Here is an 8,274-nt window from a genome sequence, read left to right as displayed (position 1 = left end):
CCAACCAATTCTCCTTCAGATCACCAATGCCTACCTAGCTTCATTCCCGATGTAATCTGTAGCCCGGTTAGCTACTGGTTACGGAAATAGAACAAGCTGACCATGGAGACTGGAAAAAGCCCAAGTCACCGCAGCCAGAGTTCTCTGTCAGATCTGTTGACGCTGGAGTGGGAACTATGCGTTCTAGGAAGGTGTGGAGCTCTTGGTAGGTAAGATCCCCGAGAGATGAACATGATAGGAGAAATAAAAGCATAAGACAAGGATTCCCAACTATGGGCCGTTCCATAAGCCTTTATAATATGACAGTAGTTTGGCACGGCCAAGGAGCTGAAAATTCAAGGAACAAGTGAAAGCAGATAAGGCTGAAGGCCTTGGCAATTTGAAATTATACACTAGTTCGTGAGTCTCAAAACTAGCTAAATATTAAAATTACCCAGAAGGCCTATCAAACATTATTACAAGCCAGGTGTGGTGGTGCACACCTACACATCTCAGCACTTGGCGAGGCAGAGGCAAGCAGATCTCTGTGAGTTCAAGGCCAGCCTGGTCTACAAAGCAAGTCCAAGATAGCCAAGGCTACACAAAGAAACCCTGTCTCAAACAACAACAACAGCAAACCCTATGAACTTTCACTTATAATAGTGGTAATTTAGTTATCAGAACACTCTTGCCTCATCTGTCTAAGATTTTACTGGAAATGCTGGCAGCGTCTAAACCAATAAGAGGGAATAGGAAGAGGAGAACAGTCCATTGTAAACAGCACACTTATCTTTGTAAAAGGACTATCACCACCTCTAAAGCACAGTGCAAAAACTAACATGCAAGTTTTAAAATACTGTAGTGCTCAAGAGTAATGGGCAAAAATATCACATCCATTTCTACATATATATAAAAAGGTTGGAAATTAGAATTTTTAAATACTACTTACAATAACATTTTAAAAAAAAAGCAGTTAGTAAGAGGTTGGGTACATAGCGTAGTCAGTAGTTTGTCTTACAAGCACAAGGACCTGAGTTTGATCCCCAGAAGCTCGTGTTGTCGTTGTTGTTGTTTTTAAAGCTGTAAATGATTTTTGCAGCTCCATTTGCGCACCTGTGAATTTCACAGCTCATAAATTTCATTTTTTGACTGTGTAGATGCACCACATTTTTCATTATCCATCCATCAGTGGATGGCCATCTAGGCTGTTTCCATGGCTACCATGAATAGAACAACGATGATTAGAGGTGAGTGGGGAGAGCAGTGGTAGACTATGGGGGTCCTGTGGACGTGTGCCCAGAAGTGATGCGGCTGGGTCATGTGGTACATCCACGGCCAAGTTCCTGAGGAACCTGCACACTGATTTCCATAGTGGTTGCACAGTTTTTGATCTTCTAGCTGCGTGTCTTCACACTCAAAATATGGGCTATGTAGTCCCTAGAGGAGGTTACTATGGTAAATTTTACTCTGCACGATCACAGAAAGTTTCAGAGCTCCAAGTCCAAGCTCATAAAGCTGATGGCATTACACGAATCTTGCCAGATAATAACTGTCATCTTCCGGGCTTTATGACAGTTTGATTTGCTTTGGATATCTCACTAACTGCTGCCTATCTCTGTATGTGCATATATAAAATATAAATGATTAGATATAGGTGTAATGGTAACGTTCTAATTAACGTTAAATGTAAAAACTATCTCTGATTGAGGTTAGGACCGAAGAGAATCTTACAGGGTGTGCTATTGTTCTCAAATACACGCATGTGGTGTTATTTCATGCCAAATTATAACAGTGTTGGTTTGTTTTCATGGTGCTTTTGTTTATGTTTCTTTAGGCAAGGTCTTGCCATGTATCATAGACTGGCTCTAACCCTCATACACCACTTTCCAAATCTTTCCATTCTTTGTAACCTGGTCTATTTACACCTGGCCAGGGAAAATCCAGGAACACCAGGTGGTGCTCCCCCACCCACCACTGCACTTCTACAACGGAGTTCACGTTTCCTTCCTAACCCTGTCTCACCTCTGCTGGAATGCCTCCCTATAGGACAAAGTCAGAACTCCTCCCCCTGCCGCTGGAGCTGTACCGCATGGGGTATCCAACTTTCATGCCTTAATTGCAATCATGTTTCCTAAGCTCTTTCCAGAGTTCAATTTATTTCTCTCCTATCTCTGAAGTCACACACTTTAATATCTATATACATATATATTAGAAATATATGTGTATATATTAACTATGTATTTATATTCTTGAATTCAGAGCTATAATCACAAAGAAGGTAAATATCAAAGAAGGAAAAAACCTTTTTCTAGAGATAGGGGCTTGTGGACAGGGTCTGCTCTGCATGGAGAGACTGCATGCTCGGCTGCGAGACTTGTCACAAAAGCTAAAATCATTTTTGCTGCGCACCAATCCCCCTCATGGGACTTTGGCTATGTAAGCAGCAAGACAAAAAGGCTGGTGGCTGCTCTGAAAAGACAAGAAGCCCTCATGGAGTTTAGAGCTCAAAATATTCTTAGACGGACAAGCTGATAATATACAGAGATCTCATGCTCAGGGTATCTGACGCTTTTATGCTATGCTTGCAGACATAGCTGTGATCTGAGAGACTTCATCCAACAGCTAAACAGTTGCAAAGATCCACAGCCGAACAACGGGCAGACCTCTGGGAGACTTGTGAAGAGTGAGAGGAAGAACTAAAGGACCTGAGGGGTCAAGGACACCACAAGAAGACCTAGAGAGTCAACTAACCTGGGCCCAGTCAAAAAGCATGCGTGGGCTGGACCTAGGCTCACTACACACAGGTAAAAGGTATGCAACTTGTTCTTTATGTGGGTCCCCTAACAACTGGAACAGAGGACATCTCTGACTCTATTGCCACCTTTGGATTCCATTCCCATAGTTGGACTGCCTTGCCTGGTGTCAGTGGGAGAGGATGCACTTAGTTCTGCTTTGATGAACCAGGGTGGGTTGGTATCCATAGGGGCCTCCCGTTCTCTGAGGAGAATGAGATGGGGGGATGGGACAAAAGGGTGTGAGGGTAGGGCTGGAAGGAGAGGAGGGAGGGGGCTGCAAACAGGCTATAAAGTGAAGAAGGAATGAAGAAAGAAAGAAAGAAAGAAAGAAAGAAAGAAAGAAAGAAAGAAAAGAAAAGAAAATAATAGTTGACACTAGATATGAACTCAAACTGCCTAGAGCTGAAACTTGCCCCTGACAGAATTTTTTCTAGAGATGTGTTTATTTGATGTGTGCTCGTGTGTGTGTGTGTGTGTGTGTGTGTGTGTGTGTGTGTGTGTGTGTGTGTGTGTGTGCGCGCAATCTGTGCATGGGTGCCTGGATGCAGAGATAAAGGCATCAGATTCCCTGAAACTGGAGTTACACACAGCTGCCACCCTCAAGGTGGGAGCTGGGAACTGTCTGTGGGAGACTGTCCGTGGGAGCCTCTGGAAGAGCAGCAAATGCTTTTAATCACTTAATTATATCTCTAGCCCCATAGAGCTCAACCGCTGAGTCACACTGAGCAGAAATAATTCAATGGTGCACACTTCGCTTATTTTTTATATTTCTTCTGTTCAAATAAAGCTATTCCTGTGTTGTCCATGAAATGATTAACAAGTGTAACAAGTTTCCTGGCTACTGAGGAGTATGTATCTACAATGCAAACAAAATTTGCAGTTTAGCAATAATTATTTTGGTGCGTTTTAATGGATAGTTATCCCCAAAATTCGGGTGGCCTATTTTCACATTTTAATTTACATTGTTATGGTTTGAATATGAAATGCTTCCTCTTTGGGCTCATGAAATAGTAAAGCCTAGATCCCCAGCTGCTAACATTATTTTGTAATGTTCTGGAAAAGTCTGGAAGTTGAGCCTAGCTGGAGAAGTCTCAGAGGCTACAGTTCTGGCCTCTTCCTATCTCCTCTCCGCTTTTCGCCTGCCTCCCCAACCCCCAACATGCACCTGAAGTTCTGCTCCAGGACATGGACAAAGCATCATACACTAAGCCCCAAAAAACATGGGCCAGAGTGACTCTATCCTCCTTTAAGTTGTTTCCCAAGTGTTTTGGTCAAAGAGTTGCAAACCTGTAACTAATACATTGGCGCTGATAAAGCTTTAGACGCAGATGTCCAGGTGAGTCACCAGATAGCAGGTGAGTGCATAAAGAAAAGGAGGCATTGTAGAATATTACTAGGCCATTAAAAAATAAAGAAGTAACAAAAAATATTTAAAAAAAAAAAAAGAAAAAAGAAAGAAAGAAGTGATGAAGTCATGCCACTTTAGGGGAAACTGATAGAATTAGAGACCATCATGTTAAGCAAAACAAGCCAGACTCAGAAAGACAAGTATCACACATCTGGAACCAAAGAATTAGTGTATGAAAGCACAACAGGGTCTATAGAGGACCGAAGTGTGACCAGCAGTGGAGGAGTGAGGTCATTGTGGGTAATAGGAGTAATATGGACTTAGTGTCTCACATACATGTGTGAAAATGTTGTGATAAATGCACTTTCGACACAGTCGATGCACAGTGATTAGAGTTCATGTTCTAAAGCAGAAAAGAAAAAAAGGAACATTTCAAACATTCACTGATTTAGAAATGACAAAAATTGATTAAGTTATAATCCATTAAATGAATATTCATCGGTCCACCCTGAAATTTGAATGAATCATTTATTTACAAGATTTTAAAAATATCAGTGCTTTGGTTATTTGAAAATATTGCTTCAATGAGAGCCGTAGTTTTCCAAAGATTGATATTTTTAAATACACACTATCAAAAACTTAATGAACTCACCAATTGTATCAGAGAGGTCTTAAATGTTGAGAGTATATCATACTTAAAATGACAAAAAAAAAGGATACATATCTTTATTTGTACATGTGTGTATTTGCATGTGTGCCATTGCACTTGCTTGTGCGTGCACATGTCGAGGCCAGAGGTCTACTTCAAGTGTCTCTCTGTCCCTGTCCACCATATTTTGACACACAGTGTCCAACTGAAATTGTTACTCATGCTTACAACTGGACTGACTGGCCAGCGCCCCAGGGCACCAACTCCTGCCAGGGCTAGAGACAGACAGTTGCACCCTACTTTTACAGTCCTCGGGGTATGAACCCAGGTCCTCATGCTTTCATGACAAGAACTTTACCCTCTAAGCCATCTCCCCAACCCAATTATAATTTTGACAAGATCAAACTTCACCGTCGCAAAAATCCATTGTGATTTCCTCTAAGTCCATAGTTGAGACAATATTTACCAGGAATCCCAGTCCAAGAAGTCACAACCAGCTTGTCAATAGTTCTCTTAGGTAGAAGTGGCGTGCTTAGGAAGGAAATGTGATTCACTTAGCTCGCTCCCTTAACCAGGAGGTTTTCCTTAGCTCAGACATCACACTGTGAAGCAAACATGCCACTTGCTCACACAGGACATCAAAGTAACCGGTCTAATAAAACTGACTGTTATTACATCATCATGCCCTTCTTATGTGCAAATGGCATTATTTTATATTTTAAGTACCCTTCAGCGCAGTTTACTGCCACTGCTTAGCCCTGTGCTGATTTGTCAACATTTTCTACTCCACACTCCTGTCTCATTATCAAATGGCAAATGCTCAGTGTCAATGACTTTTTAAGGCAGGACCCCATCTGTCCCAAGGACATAGCAGAGAATCACCTCTACCCGCTGATCCTTCTGCCCCGGATCCCAGTTGCGGATAGTGCAAGTGCTCATGCGCATTCCTGTTCTGTGGGTTACTGGGGATCAAAACCAGGGTTTGGTACACGCTAGGCAAGCACTCTGCCCATGGTGCTCTATCCCCAGCCACAAGTAACGTCATGATTCTCAAGTTAGCCTTAACTTTGCAGCTCCTCAGACAGGATCTTGGAGACCTTCAATGAACAACCAAACTGCATTTTGAGGAGCAAGATCCCAAGATAAGCTAGGTTTACCAGTGAGCTTGGGCTAGCAGCAACTTTCTTTTGAGTCATATTAGAGTTGAAGGTGTCTGAGCAAGAAACTTTACAAAATATAAATAGCTAAAGGCAACTTACAGGGTATGACACTTGACACTGAATGTAAAAGTTAGTGAGTTGGTTTCAGATAACGTTGACTATAAAAATCACAGCAGTCATTTGCACTGTAGAATGTTCCCTTGATAAAAATACATTTCAATTGTCTTTTAAGGATGAATGGAAAAACAATCAGAATAATTATCAGTGGCCAAAACCCCACACAGGACCATAAGTACTTGAAGAAGACGAAGAAAGTAACTGCATATTGTATGTCTTGTGTAGAAGTGTGTCTGCTACACTGTAAGTGCCCATTAAGTTAGGTGAATGAGTAAACATGCTAATAAACATTAAAAGAATATTCTTGAATTCATGAGAGTTGGCAGCAAACAGTGATAGTAATGATGATAATGATAATAATAATAAATAATAATAATGCCCCAATGATGGTGGCATAAAGGAAACAGCAAAAGAGGAAAACCTAATTAATGCACAGACTTAGGAGCTGTCTGCTCCTAAGATGCCAAATTTATTGCATTCTTGGTTGTGGAAAAGGTGATCCCAGGACAATAAGAAAGGGAGTTAGCCAGGCGTGGTGGCACACGCTTTTAATCTCAGCACTTGGGAGGCAGAGGCAAGCGGATCGCTGTGAGTTTGAGGCCATCCTGGTCTACAAAGCGAGTCTAGGACAGTCAAGGCTAACACAGAGAAACCCTGTCTTGAAAAAAAAAAAAAGAGTTAACTACGGCAACTGAGAACAATGGTGCTGGAGCCATGTGTGCATGTGTGGTGTGAGGATTGTCTCACAAAGGTCTGGATCTCTGTGCCATACCCATGGCTGACATAGTAATATCCCCTTTAGACTTCACATCACAAAGACTAGATCTCATCTTACAAAGACTGGCATTGCTTTGTAATCATTTTTACTTGCCTCTTTGAAAGATAGAGAGGCCAGGTGTGCACACCTGTAATTCCATCCCTTGGGAAGAGGCAGAAGCATCAGGAATTCAAAGGCAGCCTGGGATACATAGCAAGTCAGAGATCAGCCCAGGCTATAGGAGGATTGTCACGTAAAAGAATGAATGAGGTTAGAGGAGAGAGGAAGGGAGGGACAAAGGGTAGAAGGGAGGACGTGAGAGAGAGTTTACTGCTATTCAATACTTAGACTTTTCCAATCACTTTCATGGAGAAATCTTTGAGGAAGAGGCAGGAAAAAAAAAGAACACAGAAATCATTTTAATAAAGACTACTTAAAGAAATGGAGAAATGACGGTTTTGGAATTTTCTGACAATACGACTGTTATTGCTTTCTATTTTGATTTCAGATCTGTTTGGAAATGGAATGGGAAGATATTCTGCCTTGCATTTATCAAAATATAGTAATTAAGTATGGAAAGAATCCTAAACTCAAGGTTTTAAGTCAAACCTGTGAAAATTCCATCCTACAGCCTGAGAGTTAAACAAAATACAAGTTATTTGTCCCATACAAAGTCAGGTACAGCATTCCACATTCTCTTGATTCTTCTGCTGACAACTATTGTTTATAACACAAATAAACTCCCCACAAAATGAGTTCCTTCCTAGCCATCTTTTTGAAAAACAGCTTATGTCCCATATTTTTTTCAGTGTGCATACTATAAGTTAATGGCCCAAGTTTAAAGAACAAAGCTCCTTTCTGAAACTATAACCTAAGTGGCATAGCTTCTTGGTGCTTTCATTTTGTAATGAATGGCCCACCCCAAGTGCTTTTGTGCTTCCTTTCATCGTGAGAAGCCACTCTCAATTTGGCTTCCTTGTGCTAAGCAATATTCCTTTGGTCTGGTGTTTGAACCTGCACCTAGTCCAATACAACCCATGCAGCAATGCTTTGAGATCTTTGGAGACAATGCCAGAATTTTCTCATTTCTGTACTGGAAGACAGAGCACCAGATAAGACACATGACGCATTCACTTTTTTTTCACATGAATTTAAAAGAATAAGGGAAATCAAGGAACAAACATTAGTTTATTGTACCAGAATAGTATGACCAAGTCTTTCGTGGAATTTTTTTTCTTTTATCATTTTATTTGTTTGCTTGCTCTCACCAGGGTCTAACTCCATAAGGCAGAAGTGCCAGCCACCGAACCCAGCTTCATGCATTGTTCCAGTCAACCTCATAGAATTCCTTTTGCAGGTGTTACTGTTCTCACTTTGCAGGCAAGAAAACTGAGGCTGAGAGACTAAAAGAAATCTCTTACCTCCAAGCCAATTTACACTCTAGTAAGAAAAAAAATATGTCTGTCAAA

This window comes from Acomys russatus, chromosome 23, assembly GCF_903995435.1.
Source record: "Acomys russatus chromosome 23, mAcoRus1.1, whole genome shotgun sequence".
In the NCBI taxonomy this organism is placed as follows: domain Eukaryota; kingdom Metazoa; phylum Chordata; class Mammalia; order Rodentia; family Muridae; genus Acomys; species Acomys russatus.
This window is presented reverse-complemented; position numbering follows the sequence as displayed.